Raw genomic sequence first — 20,872 nt, 5'->3', positions numbered from 1 at the left:
AAAACAAGTTGGTAGGTTTGTTTTTGCAGGTTGGATGGCTGATGATATAATGAAATGTTTCTTTTGCTGAAATGTTTGCCAAGATAACTGCAGAGTTCCGCTGATGTTTGATGCTATCACATCTCTAAACAGCATTTCTTAAAGGATTTAAGGTTCTCTGTATGCACGTGGCTAAAGTTCACTTGTGCTCCACCTGACAAACGTCTTTGACATATTGTAAACAGAATTCTGAAACATAACCAGGTCTGCAAACCAAGGCACATTAGCTTATTATTAACAACATACAACTTCTCAGCTTTAACAATACAAGGGAATAAATATTCTCGGGACAAGCATATCAATTTATGCTGAGGTAAACTGTCACTTTGTACCTTTTATTACATATTGGTGGAAAACTGCCATCTCTGAAATATTTATAGCAAATAAGATTGGTTGTCAGGCTGATATCTGTGCATTCTGTTAAAACAGGCATCCTCCAGCCCAACCAAAACTGACAAAAAGAACAGATTAAACAGGATAGTGATGAAGTAAAATTGTTTTCCCAATTGTTCCTTGGATACACACATCTAAAAAACGTACAAAGCCTGTATCTAACAAAAACAGAGTTACAATTACAATGGCTGGGGGGCAAAGTTGTTAAATACCACCACTGCAGTTACCAAAAGAGCCTTTGTTTATTAAAGGAAAATACACTATTATTTTTTTTTTTTTTTCATGTGGCATTACTTTTAGTAAACATGCATTGGTCCAGAGTAAAAGATATATATATATATATACCACCACTATACCACGTTTCTTACCTTTAAAAGGTGGCCCTAGCACAGAATTAGACTTAGTAACCTCGTAAGTTAGGGTCGGACCACACATCACTAGTCTGCATCTGAATTACTGAGCTACCAGACTCAAACACCAGAGACACGAACATTAAACTTTAAACTTAGATTTTGAAAAAACAGTAAAAAATAAATAATGGAAAGTAATTGAAAAAAGTCTTTATTTTTGGGGAACAATCTAAGAACAACTGAATTGAAAAAAAGTGTTTGGAAGGTGAACATCCCCTTTAACTCAAAGGTGAACAACCCCTTTAATATGCCAAAGGATGCCCTGAATAAGTAAGAAAAATGACAACATGACACTGAACTACCTTTTACCCTGGGCCAGTCTATTTTTTTCTAAAACAGGATCCCAATGTTTCAAGGCAGCCAGGGCTGGTTTTATCAACTGTGAGGCCTAGTTTGGACCATTTCGGCAGGGTCCCCTAGACAGAGTGTTGCTGGGTGAGCCTCTCTCCCTCTTTCCAGGTGTCTTACTGTTTATTTCTTAAACAGGGAGATCGAAACTACTCTATGTTTGGTCGTTTGGTAATAATTAGATTACCATTATACAACACTCTCCATTATTCCTTTGTTGTCAAGGAAGAGCCAATGGTGCTTTGAAAATGGGCTTTGTATCCAGTCTGTAAATGGCATTCTGCACATGGATAACTGGCCACCCTGAATATAACACTTGACTGCTGTAGCCTGCAGTTAAACAATTTCATGGGCAAAGCCAGTGTTCATTACTGGGGTTTATACTCAAAATGAAACTCTCTCAGTGCTGCAAGGACAGAGAATGCTGGTTCTATGGGAAACCAGCAAGTATTACTTTTAAGCAAAGGTTTTATGGGCGTAGTTGAATTTAGGAGTAGCTTTCCATTTATTGTAAGTAATCCAGTAGGCATACACAAGAAAAATACTGCACCCTTGATGTCCCTGGTTGCTAAACAGGAGACCTGACATGAGACCAAATATTACAAGATCATGTGAGTTAATAAAAATCAGCAAACTATCCAGTTCAATCCTTCTAAGGTGATTACAAAAAAGTGCATACAACATACAGAGAACAGGAAAGCAACGGTCTGTTTCTATTCTAGCACTCAAAGGTGTTAGAGCGGAGGGGTCCCCAACTACTGTTACTAGGGATGGGCGAATTTTTTCACCTTGTTTCGCAGTGGAAATGACACCCATAGACTTGTAAGGCGCTGTGCGTCAAAAATATAAAAAGAAATCACGCGGCGGTGAATTTTTGGCGAAACGAAATGGTTCAAATTCTCCCAAGCCTAATTTTTACCCATGAACCACATTCAAATGTTAAAAAAATATATATAAAAGAGTTGAAGAGCAACACAAGCATGAAAAAAAAGTCACTGGGGATATAAACTAAGGGCAGTGATTGGCTATTAAATAGTCCCTGTGTGTACTGGCAGTCTACAGGAGGCTCTATTTGGCAGTACATCTGATACTATATAACCAAAACTTGCCTTCAAGGCTGGAATTCAAAATGAAGCACCTGCTTTGAGGTCACTGAGAGCAACACCCTCAGGGTTGGTGAGAACATGTTGCTCACAAGCCAATGGTTGGGGATCACGGAGTTAGAGGAATCTAAGCTTGTACATACAAAATAAGCCAAAAATATAGCGATGGCATATCTGTAAAAGGAATAAGCATATTATATAATATACTATCTTAACAAAAATTGTGAGAAAATAATGCACCACACCACCCCCAGGTCCAAACATGTTGTATGTGCAACTAACGGATGGGAATGGAGACGCTCCACAAATACGCCATCCTCTCCCCCTTGCCAGTGGACCAGTTAAGGTATTACAGTTACAAGTGATCAATTACTTAGTGGTATTTTCATGGCATTAAAACATAACTTTTATTTGAAACTTAAAAACCATGAAGCCACTTAATCAAATAACACCACACACTCACAACATTTAGAATGGTGTAGGGCAGTGCCCCTCAAAAACAATAAAACAAATACTCTAGTGTACATATGAAGAAAGTGGCTCAATTGTAATGAAGACCTCCTTAAAATTAATTGCCCCCCTTCCACATACAAGGCACCCAAACAAACAATCCTGCCTTTCTACATAGGACTAGTCACCTATGCACTGTACTGCTCATGCAGTTTCATCAGAGGCATATAAATCACAAAAAAACCCCAATGATCATAACCGCATGACTCCTAATTATCATGCCTCTCTTAATCAGCATTTTTAAAAGGATATTTAAGGACATAGAAAATGAGTGTGAAAGTAAAACATGACCGAGTCATCAGAAAGGGAAGAGAGCCAAAAAACGTATCCAATGTTTCCACTTGGCTTCCCATGAATTCAGAAAGAACTTATTATAGGTCAGAGTAAGGGCATCAACTTTTTGGCCAACATTTGCCTAATCACCCATTACTGACTAGAAAAATATTTACTCATTCCTTAAGTGAAGGGCCGCACCGACACGACAAAGGAGATGAGCGTGCCATGCCAAGCAGTGCACTCCTGTAATGTTTGTGTCGTAGGAAATTGTGTTTTCACACAACATTCTTTTTGCAAACCCCAATTTGTTTTGTGCAAGCAAATAAGTGCCAAGCACATTTATCAAGAGTGCTCTGTGTGTGAATGCACATCGAAAAAGGGGCAATAAGTTTGAGTGAGTATAAGGGCAATGGCACATGGTAAGATTTGTTACCCGTTGTAAATCTGTGCTACCTCAGGAAAACCTTTGTTTAACATTTGGATGTCTGCAAGCAAAACAAATCTAAATGTTTACTGTTGCACTAAGGCAAACTGAAAGCAATGGGCAAAAATAGGAAAAAATAAAGAAAATGTTTTTATGGACAGTATGGCACTAAATAAATTCCTTTCACAAATGTTGAAAGGTCAGTTCTTATTTTGGCATGAATGCTATACTGGAGAAGCAAAAGATCTCTGACAATAAACATTACTGACAAAACAGAATGCCAAGCATACCTTTTTAAACAGCAGCTGGGGATGTACGGTAGTTATGGAAACCATATTTTGGCAGTTTGCGATTTTCTTGAAAATAATATTACTGACAATTTAATGTCACTTCAAGACAGTATAAAATATCACTTGTTTTTTTTTTTTTACTTAAATGCTACAAAAAGAACATAAAAGGGAACAGTCCCTACTTTGATTTTTTACTAGTCTTTTGTCTATTGTCTATCAACCCACCCAATACATCTGCTCTAATATATAAATATGCAATTGTTTCCCTTTTGAGTGATCATCCCATGTTTATACCCCAGCTGTTAGTAATCAAAGACATGCTCCCAGGTTGATAGAGATCCTGGTTTTGGCAACTTCTTGAGTTGCCCACTGAAACCACATCAGCAGACAGTGTTTATGGTAAGACCAAATGTAAACATGGTTTAATTGCTGATTCCTACTAAACTTTTTGCCTGGAAGTAAATATATCCCCTTTGTACAATGGATGGATTCCCACAATCACAATAAATACTCAAATCTACATTTCTGTTGCCTTTCCAGTGAATTATATCAAGTTAGTGAGCAAAAGCTCAGCAGTATTTCATGAGCACTTTATTGGCACTTTATTGGATAACCCTTTTATGCCGGTTACATACACATGCCACACATTGCCCAGAATGCAGGAATAGAACAAAGATATCTTGTACATATAATTAACCAGCTTTCTGTCTTCTTGGCTCAGTAAAGTGCATGCACATTAAATGGACGGCCCAGTCTTACCTGTTGTCAAGTAACAAGTTAAACAATAAAATACTCTTATCTATAGGTGAAAAAAAAACAAATAATAAATCAGATGTCTTTCACATATTTGGTTTAAGACCCATTTTGAGACCTATCATTTGGCCAGTGTTCTTTTTACTGATAACAAGGTTAAAACATATGAACTCATTGTTTTATATAAACACAGAAGCAAGAAACAAATGACCATCCCTATTCGTGGCCTTCAATGATGGCTTTTGTTAGTATGTAGGGCACCACAAATGAGGCCAACTTCTGGTCTAGATGTTATTTAAGGGGTTGTTCACCTTTACATCCATTTTTAACATGATGTAGAGGGTGGTATTCTGAGATAATTTTCAATTGGTTTTCATTTTGGCAATATGGTTGCTAGGATCCAAATTACCCTAGCAACCATGCATTGATCTGAATAATAGATTGGAATATGAAAAGGAGAGGCCATACATAGAAAGATGAGCAGCAATAACAAAAAATGTGTAGCCTTACTGAGCATTTTAGATGGGTCAGCTGAAAGCTGGAAAGAAAAAAAGACATGTAATTACAAAATTATAAAAATAGAAAAAATTAAGGCCCATGTATAACTTTCTTGGAATTTGCCATTCTATAACAAACTAAAAGTTAACGTAAAGGTGAACCACCCCTTTAAAAAGAAATGCATTTTCATTTAATGAAAATGAATAGGTTGTTTACTCTACACATGTAGAGTAAACAACTGGCATTAGACATATATTAATATTTACAACTATGTTTGCAAAAACAACTTTTCTGAATTTATTGAAAGAACACTAATCTAAATGAAAAGTTGCTCTTATATGAAGGAACTTATTCTTATCACTAAATAAATACAGTTTAATCAATTGTCGTATAAAACAGAGATTACTATGATGGAGACATAATGATTCAGTTGACTGATGAGAAACAATATAGGCCCCTAGGAGATGACCCTACTAAGATATTTCAGAGAAAAACTGAGAAGAATTTTGGAATATGGAAAGGCAATAGGAATTCTGAATGCCAAATAATTTTAGTACATATGCTGTGATAGTCCCAAAATCCCAATATTCCACACATTGCCTAAGGTTCATAAAACACTTGATAATCCCAAAGGTAGGCCCATTATAGCTGGTATAGGGTCCTTGAATGAGGGTTTTTGGAGAATATGTTGATAAATTGCTCCAACCAATGGTGAGTGAACTAGCATCTTATATTAAAGATAGTGGTGATGTTATCAATAAACTACAGGATGTAAGATGGGAGGATGACCTACTTTGGGTTACAATGGACGTCACGGCCTTATATTCATCAATTGAACATCATTTGGGTATACAAGCATTAAAGGGCACCAATCATGACCAAAATCATTTACTAAGTAAATACACTATGTGAAAGTTCAAGAAATCTGATTTTTAAAGCAGTTAGAATTGTTTGTATAATATAAATGATCAGCTCACTATACCTTCTGCAAGATCTCCCCTATCTCCACTGCAGTTCTAGCTGAGGCAGGCATCTTGGATTTCACTGGCTCCTCCTACCTATTTCACTGGCTCCTCCTACCTATATCTTCCCAGCCAACTGTAGCTCTGAAATCTCGCACATGCTCAGTTCAAATTCCTTGTTTGCTTATCAACCCTTCTAAGCTATTTTCAAATCAACGAAACCTGTGTGTAAGCTGCTGTACAGTAGTGCTGCCACCTGCTGGAAGTTAGCAGGTGGCAGCACTTCTAGTGGATACTTCTAGTGGAGGAGTTTACTAAAACAAGGCATTCTGGGTAGAATACTCAAAGCAGTGTTACAATCTGAGCATGCTCCTGAAATTTGCACATTAGAGTCTCTGTTAGAGTCTCAATATGGCCTCCCTCAGTGAAAGAACCCATTTGACAAAGTAAGGGATTTTTTTAAAACCTGCAGTTTTTTCAAAAAACTATATCTGTAGTTTGATTAAACGTGTTTAGCTTGTACTGGTCAGATTGTTAATATGTGTTTGATTTTGGCTGTGATAGGTGCCCTTTAAGGTTGTGGTTAGATGGCTTCAAATTGTTCTCCACTGAACAGAATGAATTTATCTTAGAATCGGTGGCATACCTCCTTAGCCATAATTATTTTATGTTTGGAGGACGTTTCTCCAGAGGTGTGGCACAGCAATGGGGTTTGTGCCCTCATATGCAAATCTTTTTATGGGATGGATGGAGAAATGACAAATTTTTGGAGAGGGATCGATCCTGAGAGGCTGCATGGTCAAATATTATAGGTTTATCGATGACCTGATAATAATATGGAGGGGTACTACAGATCAGGTAAAATAATTTGTGTCATATTGCAATACCAATGAATATGGTATAAACTTTACATATAAGATCAGTAAAAATAGTGTAGAATGTTTGGACATACTGTTTACACAAGATAATGGTGAGATTCTGACAGACGTATATCGAAAACCCATAAGTAGAAACTCTCTATTAATGAGAAATAGCTGCCATCCAGAGCCACTTCTGGAGGGTATCCCGAATGGACAATTCCTCAGATTGAGGAGAATTTGCTCCACTTGGGATGCCTTCCAGAGCGGGGCAATGGATTTATGGGATAGACCGGCAGCAAGAGGTTACAGCGTTAAGACACTAAAGAAGGCCTATGAACTTTTAAGACAGGTGACCGAAAACAAAAGGTCTAACAGGACAAAAAGGAGGAAGAAAACTGATGAAAAAAACAATAATGTTTACTTTGTGACAGATTATAGTTGTGAAGCAAGAGATATTAAGAAAATAATTATGAAACATTGGGACTTGATAAGATCTGATCCTTTAATAAAAATAGGGAAACCACAGTTCACATATAGGAAAAATAGATCAATAGCAGGTTACATATCTCCAAACAAAAAGCAACAGAATCCCATCTGGCTGGCTGAAGCAATGTTGTACATATAAATGTGGAGCACGGATTTGCAGAAGTACAGCAACAGGTAAAGAATATGAATGTAGATCGTATGTAAATTGTCGACCCAACAATGTAATCTATCTAGCCACATGTAAATGTGGGTGTCAATATGTTGGGAGAACGATGTGTAGATTGAAGGATAGGATTCTAGAACACCTAGCGTGTGTAGGGAGGAAAGCTGTTTCATCAGCAATAGCAGATCATTTAATAAATGTACATAATAGTAACGAGAAATACATATCGTTTCAGGGTATAGAACAAGTCAGTGTAGAAAAAAGGAAAGGAGATATGGAAAAACTGATAAATAGAAGAGAAGTGTGGTGGATGTTCACTCTAGAAAGAGAGAGACCAATAAGGTTTGAACAAAGATTGGGAAATAAAGTATTATCTGGAAATGTAGAGGCTTAGAGATATATATATATATTAAAAATACATTAGAAAATAAATAAAGAATACAAATAAGGGGATATGGAAATAACTTAAGGAGACTCTAAAGCATTTGTACAATAAGATATGGAATTAAGTGTGTGTATATATATATCAATATGATGAATATATAAGAATTATCCTCTTGGATGATAAATGTAAATGCACTCGTTATAACCACTGCTTTTTAAACAATGTATGTATTGGTTTTAAATACTGATATGGAATAAGGTAAATATAGCAAAGGGCAACATGTTGGAATACCTTTAAATAAATTCCCCTTTATATCCCTTTAAGATTTTATTAAGGTGGAGGGGTGTCTATAAAGCTACGTGTTGTGAATGCTATGCCATACTCTGAGGAAGTGCCTGAAAGGGTATAAAACGTGAAAACCTGACAGTGGTGTGTTAAGTACACTGTTCCAATGCTGACAACTTTTAATTTATGAACTAATAAAAGGATGTGAAGATTTTTAACATATCCAGAATTAAATGTGTCCTTAATTGAAGTCAGTGCAGTGAGAGAAGTGGTATTTGTCTGTATGTGATTTTCCAGTCCTATTTTAGCAAAATTCTTATGACAGGTTTCCTTTATTCTTTAATAACTTGTACCACTAACCAGCGTCGGCCTTAGTGCTTCTACGCAGTGTGAAGATTGGCCCAAAAATGCATGCTCTCTCAATTTTAGGTCCATGTAGCTGAAGTGGATCCACTTCTCTCGGCCTACAAAGTGGACAATACTCCATGTGTGAATGTGGCCCATTCAAACAAGAATTAAAGAATTCATTAAGATAAGGAAATCTCTCATGAGTCGTAACTCACATAAGGCCCCCATATACAGGGCGATAAAAGCCCTAGGGCCCACGATTGGATCAGCCCAATCTCTATGTCTATGGCCACCTTTAGGCCCCTGCAGTAAAGTAGGGAAATAATTTATCAAAGAATGGTACTGGATTAAATTACTACAATAGATTCATAACTTGTAATAAATGATGAACAATCAATAAGAAAATTGTTAATACGAAAGTACAAATAGTTAATTAAATTAATTTGAGGAATAAAAATCCATCACTTGTAGGCTTCTATGGGGCTCGACCAGTTGTTATTTTGTTTGGACTGATCAGTTTGCTCAAACACGAATACATTTGATACTGATCTAATTGATTCAAAACGTTGGGTCAAACTTCAAGCAAGTTTAAATATCTGGTTTATATGAAATCTTTGATAAATCTTTTCACAGACATCCTATATTTATATAGCACGGACATATTTTCCTAGTGCTGTACAGAGACTGTAGATCATTTGCATCATGAAGTGTGGGAGGAATTAATATCACATTACAGACAATGCCCAGATCAAAATCAAAATCAGGACTCCATCATTGTGCCGCATTTTGTCACGTAAACATTCTGTTCCAGAATTTTACATCAACCATTTTGTTATTTTGTTCCCTGGAATGCTGTTTTACATTAAAAAACGATTATCAAATTACAAGTAGAAACACAATGTCCGAAACTGATACTGAATCTGATATCCTAGAAATTTTGAAACCCTTATTTTTGGGTACACAGCTGCTCAGATATCAGGTTGTCACACCCTTTGGCAGCCATGAAAATGTGAATGCTGGCTGAATGTACTAGGAAAGTCTTCTAGCAGCCAGACTTCCACTGTTGCTAAAGGGTGCTGTGGTGTTAAAGGGGGCAATAACCCTACCATGTTCAATGCAAGTTAAATGAACAGGGCTCATTTCTTAAAACAATAAGCAAACATAACATTTTCCTTTATGTATTCTGATCAAATAACTTCCATACTCTCCCTGGTTAAGATACCAGTTTAATACATTTTGCACAATACTGCAGGATTTTTTGATTTTGAGGGAGACTGCATTCAGCCCCACCCCCTTTAAATGCCTTTAGAACAGGCATGTCCAAAGTCGGGCCAATTGCGGCCAGTTTTCAAATTTACACCTGCCCTCAGCCTCCATCTTGAAATTAATAATAATAATACGGCCCGCCAGCATAATGCGATCAGGAATTGCGTAGCAGTAATATGTGGGCAAATTAGTGAAATGATCTGCCACTTGGTCTATACTGCTGCGAGAGCAGCACATCACTACATGCCAGTACGTGTCTATTGCTAACACTTTCAGCACACAGGCAGCAATATAGACCAAGTGGCAGATCATTTCACTAATGTGCCCAACTATTACTGCTACGGCTAGGCGATTCCTTGTTTAAATGAGTTAAGTGATGTTAATGGTTCAAAGAATGTCAGGCTGAATAGTCAGCCCCCACACATTTTCACCTCACCAAATCTGGCCCTCGTTGCAAAAAGTACACCTCTGCTTTAGAATATACAGATATGATCTATTTTAAAATATAATGATTTTACTGAAGTGAAGAAAAAATTATGTATTGTTCCTTGGATCATTTTTTACCTTCTTAAAGGTTATTTCTTAGGTTATTTCTAAGGTTATGCAGTTGTGCAAAAGCACAACGGAGCCTGCTATCAAACAATGACTCACTGTTATCTTTGTTCAATTAAATGGAAAAGCTGCAAACAGAAAAGGTGTTTTCTTATAATAAACAACTACCCAGAATTCACTGTTCTGCTTAAAGGGCAATATAAAGGCTGCAAGGTTAATAACAATAGAGAGGAAGAATACAAAGTGGGTGGACCCTGCAAGATGAATTGAGCACAGTTACATATATTGGACAGATAGCACTGCTTTAGGGTGTGGATGCTGCATATGACATACATATTATAAATACATACAGGAACAAGTTCTCAATATACTGTAAGCTCACTAAAAACGGAGTGTGTCAACAAATAATTTAAAAATGAGGTGAGCATTCTATATGCAAAATCAATGCTGCATAGTGTTTAATTTCCGACTGCCAAAATGCACGTTTTGGGCCTTACATGCCCTTTCTCAAGTGTGTTCCAAGTGCACCAGCCCCAGATCCTTAGGGGCAGATTTACTAAAGGACAAAGTGCCAGCGTTACCGCCCGCAGGGACATTGCAGATTTACTAATGGACGCACGCGCCAATTCGCTAGCTAAAGAGATAGACGCTAGCGATCAGTCTCACTCTATTGCCAGGCGACCATTCGCTCTGGCGAATGGACGTTACTCCGCAAATTCAATAAAATGCAGATTTTACTGAACGTTACCTCTTTCGCCAGACTTGCCTTTGGCAGCTCAGACTAGGCAAAGTAAACTGGACTGCATAGATCTTCCTCAATCTTCTGTTACTTACCGTATATACTCGAGTATAAGCCGACCCGAGTATAAGCCGAGGTACCTAATTTTACCTACGAAAACTGGGAAAACTTATTGACTCTAGTATAAGCCTAGACACAACTACAGCCCTGTCTCCCAGCAGCGCACATTCTGCCAAAGCGACCCCCCCAGCGATCAACCGGACTTCTTTGCAAAGTTGACGGTGACAGAGAATTGCCAAATGGATTACTGTGTGCATTGTCCCACTGTCCCACTACCATGTGCAGAGGGTGATGTTCGATATTGCCATCACTGTTAATCTTTCATATAACCAACAGAGGGTGCTGTGTGATATTGCAGTCACTGTTATTCTTTCATATAACCAACAGAGGGCGCTGTGTGATATTGCAGTAACTGTTAATCTTTCATATAACCAACAGAGGGCACTGTGTGATATTGCAGTCACTGTTATTCTTCCATATAACCAACAGAGGACACTGTGTGATATTGCAGTCACTGTTATTCTTCCATATAACCAACAAATGGCGCTGTGTAATATTGCAGTCACTGTTATTCTTTCATATAACCAACAGAGGGTGCTGTGTGATATTGCAGTCACTGTTATTCTTTCATATAACCAACAGAGGGCACTGTGTGATATTGCAGTCACTGTTATTCTTCCATATAACCAACAAATGGCGCTGTGTAATATTGCAGTCAGTGTTATTCTTTCATATAACCAACAGAGGGCGCTGTGTGATATTGCAGTCACTGTTATTCTTTCATACAACCAACAGAGGGTGCTGTGTGATATTGCAGTCACTGTTATTCTTTAATATAACCAACAGAGGGCGCTGTGTGATATTGCAGTCACTGTTAATCTTTCATATAACCAACAGAGGGCGCACTGTTATTCTTTAATACAACCAACAGATGGCGCTGTGTGATATTGCAGTCACTGTTATTCTTTCATATAACCAACAGATGGCGCTGTGTGATACTGCAGTCACTGTTAATCTTTCATATAACCAACAGAGGGCGCACTGTTATTCTTTCATACAACCAACAGATGGCGCTGTGTGATATTGCAGTCACTGTTATTCTTTCATATAACCAACAGATGGCGCTGTGTGATATTGCAGTCACTGTTATTCTTTCATATAACCAACAGAGGGCGCACTGTTATTCTTTCATATAACCAACAGAGGGCATTGTGGGATATTGCAGTCTCTCCCCAAGTGTACTGTTGGTATAGGAATGATTAAAAGTGACTGCAATCTCAGCTACTCGGGTCGGGTACCGCTGACCCGAGTATAAGCCGAGGTAGACTTTTTCAGCACATTTTGGATGCTGAAAAACTCGGCTTATACTCGGGTATATACGGTACATCATATTCTTTGGTGGACAAAGCATCAAAGTTCAAAAAACGCTGGTGTCCTTTTTTCAGAGTGATAGCCTGTAAAAGTCCTAAAAAACTTTTTTGGGTAACCGATTTCCCCCATATATTTTCTAACATATGGAACATTAATTATACAGTGGGCTCATGTGTAGGGCATTATAACAACTTATGTCTTTATCAAGGTTCCCGGGACATGTGTAATTAACAGTGGAAATGTAATGTATTTGCTGCAACATAGAACATAAAGACGTCCATTCAACTTTAAATTTTCCACGGTATGCAAATTAACCTGAGCGCAAGACCTCTAGCAAATTTGTGCTAGGCAGAAATGAACACTAGTCCATCTTCACTAGTCCATCTTTGCTAGCGAAAAGTCACCAGCTTTTTAGTGAACTAGTTGTCTGAGCAAATTTTCACCTGGCGAAGGGTGCGAAGCAGTCGCTGGCGACTTTTCGCAGGTTAGTGAATCTGCCCCCTAGTATGGAGTGAAAGTCCATAAAAATACAAAAAGTTTATAGACATTCAAAGATCCACAAAAGCCACCAGAAAAATATTTAAAAAAACAAAACACAAAAAGTGGAAAAAGATCTTTCTTTTTAAGGAGGAAGAAAGGTCTTTTTAGTAGGGGGTGCCAAAATTTAGGCACCCCCATGTGATCGCATGTACTTACCTTAAACCCTGGGCCGGTACACCTATTAGGAGAAAACTGCACCGGCCCAGGATTTTTCCAGCGAGCACCACGGGAAATGTGAAGAAAGAAGAAGCCAGAAGACAATCAATAAGTGATGCTCCCTGGAAGAATCCCGAGCCGGTGCAGTTTTCTCCTGATAGGTGCACTGGCCCGGGGTTTCAGGTAAGAACATGCGATCACTTGGGGGTGCCTAACTTTTGGCATCCCCAAGTAAAAAGACCTTTCCTTCTCCTTTAACTATATTTTCCTGGTGGCTTGTGTGGAACTTGGGGGCAGATTTATTAAAAATCAAATGTGATTTTCTGACACAATACAATTTTTTTTTGCACCCAAACGCACACGTTCAGGTTATATTTTGAAAACTCGAATGTCTAAGTTAATAAGAAAAGAAAAAAATTCAAGAATTTAAATGTAAAAATTAAGTTTTTTTTCAAAAACTAGATCAATTATAGTTTTCGGGACATAAATCCGATCGATTAGAGTTTTTCTGGACATGAAATCGATCATTACAGTTTTTCCCAGTGGTTCATGCAAGTTTTTGACATTCGGATTTTTCCATAAACACGCAAACATTAGAAATTAGTTTATCAAAGGTAGAAAAACCCTTGCACAACTCACAAATTTGGTTCTTGATAAATATTTCCCTAAGCACCTTTGTTAAGATTTGTGGCCCATGTTAAAAAAAAAAATGCTACTGAGGGTGACTTATCTCCCCAAAAATACTGTGCCGTTCACTAACCTTGTAATCACTGCAAGCAGCAAGCATTACTTGCGGCGATTCTACTTAATCATGGGAAAATGCGAGATCAGGTTTTAACCAGCAATAAGCCAAATCGCTGTGAGGCATTTAAAGGAAAACTATATCCCCTCAGAATTAATACTTAACCAACAGATAGATTATAGCATATTAAATGGCCTATTAAAGAATCTTACCAAACTGAAATATAGATATCAGTAAATATTGCCCTTTTACCTCGAGCCACTATTTTGTGATATTCTCTGTGCTCCCTCAAAAGCTTCTAGAGCTGTTTACTCCGGTATGGAAAAGCATTCTACCGAATAAATAGTGTTATAGCTTGCACTATTGTGGTTAATCTGTTGGCAATAAACTGCTTTGCTACCTTTCCTTCTACTTTAAATCAAAGCATATTTACTGAACTGAGTACTAAATGATTATGTTAAAAACAAACCAAAAAAAACCAACAATGGACACTGTGTGATGCCAGTACTCATTACATTCATTGTGGATACCATCTCTACTGCACCATAGAACTAGGCTAGCCATCTTTTCTATAGCAAAATTCCATCATTCATATATTTTTGTCTCTTTACCCTATTAATAAACATTGGCATCAGAAATCATTTTAAGTGGACAGGCTGGGTACAAAGTGACCAGGTAGCGACCGTACATAGAAAAGATTGTGAAGCGTGAAATTGCCTTACTGATTAAGTCTTTACACAAGGTTGCATGAATGTGCTTCAAAGCTTACAATTTGCAATTATACATGCATGTTGAAGATACCTTTCTGTATGCTAATATATTCTGAATGCATGGTTGCCTTTTGACTGTACTAAAATACAGCTCTAATATCTCATATGTACAACCAAGCAGAATCAAATGCAATCAATTGACTTTTGCGCTTAGGTGAGACTAGAAAAACATGGATTTACCAGTGCAACCCACTGTCAAAATAAGCCACACAAAAGGCAAATGTCAGGCAACATACTATGGAACTTATACACATACACACTCTCCCCATGTCTGAATCACAAGACAACTACAGAAATTCAAGTCTTTATATACTACTTTCCTATGGGGCAGATTTATCAGAGTTTGGGGGGGGGGGACGACAAAATTTTGGACAACGAAAAAAAAAAAAGTTACAAAACAAATGCGACTTTGTTCACGAATTCTAGCTTATATAGCTTATAGAGCATGCATATTTGCATGCTAGTGAGGATCACACCGTCCCATTCATGTTTAATGAGGCTGAAAATCTTAAATGTTTTAACGAATTGGGAAAATAAAGTGTATAGAAAATATTGCCCCTAACTTCTATATAACCTTGCCAGCTTTTACATGCTGAGTTTTTTCTGGTGACTTTTCACACTTTTTTTTTTCCAGGTTTCAGAAAATCCTCCAACTCTCTTTTGATGAATCTGCCACTCTATGTAGGCAACAGCTTTAGGGCAGAGACAAACGGGCAGATTCGGGGAGATTAGTCAACCGGCTAAACTGCCTTCCCGCAGGCTAGAATGAAAATCGAAAGCGGGATGGCACTCAGATCGCTTTGTTTTCCGAAGTTTCCTCGTGAGGCAAGTACAATACAGTAACTTTTATGAGTAAACAAACAATTGGCAACTTAAAGGGGTGGTTCACCTTTAAGGTAACTTTTAGTATGTTATAGAATGGCCAGTTCTAAGCAAATCTTCAATTGTTTTTCATTATTGTATTTTTTTTTTATAGTTTTATAGTTATTTGCCTTTTTCTTCTGACTACAGCTATCAAATGTTGGTCACTGACCCCTTCTAAAAAGCAAATGCTCTGTAAGGCTACACATTAATTGTTATTGCTACTTTGTAATACTCATCTTTCTATTCAGACCACTCCAATTCATATTCCTGTCTCTTATTCAAATCAGTGCATGGTTGCTAGGGTAATTGGGACCCTAGCAACCAGATTGCTTACAATGCAAATTGAAGAGCTGCTGAATAAAAAGCCAAATAACTCAAAAACCTTAAATAATAAAAAATGAAAACCGATTGCAAATTGTCTCAGAATATCACTCTCTATATCAGGGGTCCCCAACCTTTTTTTACCTGTGAGCCACATTCAAATGTAAAAAGAGTTGGGGAGCAACACAAGCATGAAAAAGTCCCTTGGGGTGCCAAATAAGGGCTGTGATTTGGTAGCCCCTATGTGGACAGAAAGCCTACAAGAGGCTCTACTTGGCACTATACTTAGTTTGTATGCAATTAAAACTTGCTTTCAAGCTTGGAATTCAAAAATAAGCACCTGCTTTGAGGACCCTGAGAGCAACATCCAAGGGGTTGGAGAGCAACATGTTGCTCACAAGCTACTGGTTGAGGATTAATGCTCTATATCATACTAAAACCACCCCTTTAACACTACTTCAGTCATTTCTTTAGCCACTTTATGTAGAGAATAAGGAAAAAAAATCCAAATTACAAAATAAAATTGTAGTAAAAAAAAGACTAGGCAGCCAATGACATGAAAAACAAAACCTAATCAGAAACAAAAGCACAAACCACAACACAAACAAGGCGTAACCACAATATTGTCTCTAGTGGCAGGCAGGACAAAACCGGCATACACAGTGTTTTGCACTTTACACTCAGCTAGTCTTATAGAAAGCAACACTTTATTGTTCTAGCATGCTAGGCAAAGTAAATAGTTTCAAGCAGGAAGATAATCAGGAATTCCACACCCACGTAAAAGGAAACAGAATTCCATTGCTTAAAGTGATACTGACACGTTCCTATAAAAATAGGAACGTGTCCATATCGGTGAAAAGAAGCTGCACGCGAAATACTGTATAAGCAGCTAAACGCTCCCCAAAGCCACCCCCAGCCCGGCGAACCTTAGTAACAGGGACCCTCCGATACCATTAAACCATCTTCCTGAGTTGTTTCAGGCAAGCTGGGCTGGGGGAGGCTTGAGCCCTCCATAAGTTAATAACAAATGAAAACAGGATTCTAGCCAATGGAGGGATTGCGCCGCTCCCAACCCAGCACGACTGAATCAACTCAGGAAGAGGATTTAATGGTGTCGGAGGTTTGCCATTACTAAGGTTCGCCGGACTGGGGGCGGCTTTGGGGAGCTTTTAGCTGCTTATATTTCGTGTGCAGCTTCATTTCACGGATACCGACATGTTCCTATTTTTATAGGAATGTGTCAGTATTACTTTAAGTGAAAGTGGATAATAAACAGTTGTCTAAAGATAAAAATGTGGTTTATTTACAGCTTCTCAAATAAATCTGGCAACCACAAAATCCAAACATTTTAATTTTGCAGCTAAAAGTTAATGCTAAACCATGGTGTAAAGCTGGTCACAAATTGAACATTTTCCTGCTCATCATTTTACCTGGGATCATGTGTGATTTAGCAATCCATAATGGATGATACTGGCAAATGGGGTTTTCAGAAATGGACGAATCACCCGTTGTCATTTATATTTACTCACACTATATAAGTTGGAACTGCTAGGGTGTTGACAAATTAGCCACACCTACACATTTTATTAAAAGCCCCTTTAGTTTTTATTCAGCACTTATATGCTTTATTAGAGCAGGACTGCCTTTATTTTACTAATGCTGCTTTTAGTGATGCTGTCCCAATATGATCTACAGTTAGGTCCATAAATCTTTGGATTTAAGAGACAACTTTTTTTCTAATTTTGGTTCTGTATATTGCCACAATGGCTTTTAAATAAAACAACTCAGATGCAGTTGAACTGCAGACTTTCAGCTAATTCAGTGGGTTGAACAAAAAGAATGCATAAAAATGTGAGGAACTAAAGCCTTTTTTTTTTTTAACACTTGGTTTTTTGAAACCAAGATCAACCTCTGTCTAAATATTTATGGATATAACTGTATATCCATAAAAGCAGTTACCATTCTGTTCCAAGGATAATATTACTTAAATATTGATCTATGGGAAAATATGTATTGTTAAATTCGACAAAAAACTATTTCTTATGAAACTTTAATAATATCATAATAAATATCTGAATGAAAAGCATGAAATTGGAGGGTGATTTAGAAAAGCTGCTTGTTCACATTTTCTTGAGACCTACTGATCAACAGCTAAAGTTCTACTGGTTGATCCCGATCTAGCTTTTGGGCACCCCTGCTTTAGAGGAACTTTAAAGGGAAAACTGATCCTTCATTTACGTTTTGCCCAGTGGAGCTTACAGTCTAATTTCACTACCACAGTCACTCATTCATACAAGTTAATAAAACAAAAAGCCAAAATATTAGCCAAAATTGCACAAATATGGTTTGGGTCATTGGAGAAAACCAATCACTAAATTTCTAATTTGTAAATTGTGGTGTAATGCTGGTCACAGAGTGAAAATGTCCTTGTTGTCATCTGCTAAGTTTTGTTATTCATGGAAAGCCCTGGTCAGAATAAAGCCAATGTGCCATTCATAATGCCAGTATTACAGCTGAAAAATGCATTACCTGTACAGAAGAATGCTTTGCTTTGCCATGCAATTTTATACAATAGAAGTACTCTTGTTTCACTTAGAAGATAAGCGATACAAAGCATGTACTGATTTAAATGACAAGTAACCCTAGGCAAGTAACACTATCTGATGTCAACATCCAAAGAATGAAAAGGGCTATGGGGCATATTATAATTTTTTCATTATGAGTCTGTTTAAAAAGAAGAGGAAAAGAGAGCATGGTGCAGTAAATGGTGTACAGTGTCAGCCACAGAGACAGCATCACTTTCAAAAGCTTTATTATTTTGTTTTATATTCTCATTTTACAATTGTGTCTATGCCCCTTAAGCAAAAAGTCCATGCTAACTACCTCTATTTAATCTGGAAACAAATCTTCCCTTCCCTAATCGAACAAGAATTTTTCATTGTTAATTATGGATGTTTACAATTCATATCCTAAAGGCTGAAATAATTATATCCTACATCATTCTGCAACAACTAACTTCTGGAAGGCTTCCTGAAACATTCAGTGTAGCTTTGGGACTCAGGTACGCCTCAACTACTACTTCTAAGTAATCTCTTCAGGTAATCCATATCACAATCCACAGCACAATGGCTAATGCAGGAAAGGCCACATCGCCGTGACAGAAGTCGACCTTGTGGCATACTGGAAAACGAGCTATTTTTTAATTATTTCTCTTCCATTTCTACTACCCAAAATAAAAGGGAGGTTAGCCTGGGCGATGATGGGTTTGTGGAGTTTTCTTGTTACATCTCAAAAAATCTCTCTCTTCTCAGACTCAGGATTCTCAGATGCCCATATTACCACATCACAATGTGGACGTTACCCTCCAATTCTACTGATAAATGTGGACCTAAAATCTATGCAAATCTACCAAAGAAAATAAAACAAATTCTAACTCAATTAATACACCCAGAGCAAGCTGGTATTATACATTGTTCAGAATGTAAGACAGTAACAAAAGATAAAGTATTTACTCTTGTTTGGGAATATGGTTTAGTATATAGAGCCATTGTTTTTTTTATGGCCAAATATAAAGGCAATCCAAGAATGAAAATAAAATATAGTAAATCAGAGGTAATTACCATAATATTACCCTCTTATAACAATAAAAACCACAAAAACACGTGGAAACACGAAAAGAAACACTTAGAGACAAACATATCACCCGACCTTAGGGTTGCCACCTTTTCTAAAAAAAATGTTACTGGCCGGTGGGGGGGCAGGAACAAAAAGGGACGGGCTGTTATGTAAAAGGGGGTGGAGCAACATGCACGATGGACAGAAACCTGGGGGGAAAAAAATAGGTAAGTACTGAGCGAATTGGGGGGGGCAAGGGCTTTTTCTTAAGGGTATTACAAATTACAACTACATTGCTGGTAAATTTGTAATAACGGCCCTGGCAGGTGTTTTATCGGCTAGGCCAGTAAAATACCGGCCGGGTGGCAACCCTACCCGACCTTTCTCAACTTTCTCATCAAAAACTTTATCCCATTGATATAGAAAACAAAATATAACGCAAAAAGTTTCTACACTGTAGATTAGTCATTTGTGAGTAGGCCTGTCACAAATAGGTCAGCATAGATAGTAAAGCAGTGATCAAAACATTCTGTGTGAGGGCTATGGGAAATTAAAAAGCTTGTTTATAGATACCACTATACTACTCCTAGGGATGGAAGGGAAGGTAGAAAAGATAAATAAAAGAAGATATCCATTAGTAATTAAACCAAAATTTATTTAGTAAGAAGCAGAGACGTTTTCAATAAAATCCCTTTTCATGTGACTCATGCTGATCATACGTAAAGAGGACCTTCATTTAATGAGTAATTAGGCCTTGTTAATTTTTTTTATTCATTAAATGTTTTGTACAGCAGCTTTTCAATAAGGAATTGAAATTATTTCATTGCAAGGGTCCTATTGATTCTACCAATCAAACCCAGGCATCACAGACCTTAGATTTAAGCAACAAAAGAATAACACATATCCGAGATACCTACTGATATACAAATCAAATGATTTCATTCTTAGGGGCATATTTATCGCACGGCCTACCCGCGTCTATACCTGCACCTGAAATTTCTACCCGCAACCCGCGGGTTAACCGCATAACCAGACCCGCTGCAGGACTCTACCATGGAGGCAGCCATTCAAATCTGAAAAAGGAAAAAGGCACAGGATACACAGCGGATAACAGATTAGCTCCAAAGTATACAATGGGATTCCTCAGTCTGTATCAATCTACTGTGTATCCTGTGCTTCAATGGCTGCCACCACAGCTACACAGCAGCTTCGTTATATAAACTATAATTGTGTTTCTGAAGCAAACACCCCAGTTTTACCTGTGCTGGCCAACAAAAGATTATTCTGCTATTCCTTTAAAACACTTATTTGTTGTTGTTACTTTTCCTTTAAAGGAGAAGGAA

The 20,872-nt window shown here is 37.6% G+C and overlaps 1 protein-coding gene across 5 annotated transcripts in view; it reads right to left on the bottom strand.

Moving 5' to 3' along the window:
- The window catches only part of MGC115231 (uncharacterized protein), a 68,115-nt gene that overhangs the window by 37,020 nt on the left and 10,223 nt on the right, over positions 1-20,872 (bottom strand). The window contains exon 2 of one of the 5 annotated variants that reach the window (XM_041567241.1): positions 8,546-8,649. The gene's annotated coding sequence lies outside the window, so the exon portion shown is untranslated. 5 annotated transcript variants of the gene reach the window in all.

Source organism: Xenopus laevis, chromosome 6S (genome assembly GCF_017654675.1).
Source record: "Xenopus laevis strain J_2021 chromosome 6S, Xenopus_laevis_v10.1, whole genome shotgun sequence".
NCBI classification, from domain to species: domain Eukaryota; kingdom Metazoa; phylum Chordata; class Amphibia; order Anura; family Pipidae; genus Xenopus; species Xenopus laevis.
The sequence above is the reverse complement of the archived record's forward strand: the minus strand, read 5'-3'. Positions and strand labels throughout refer to the sequence as shown.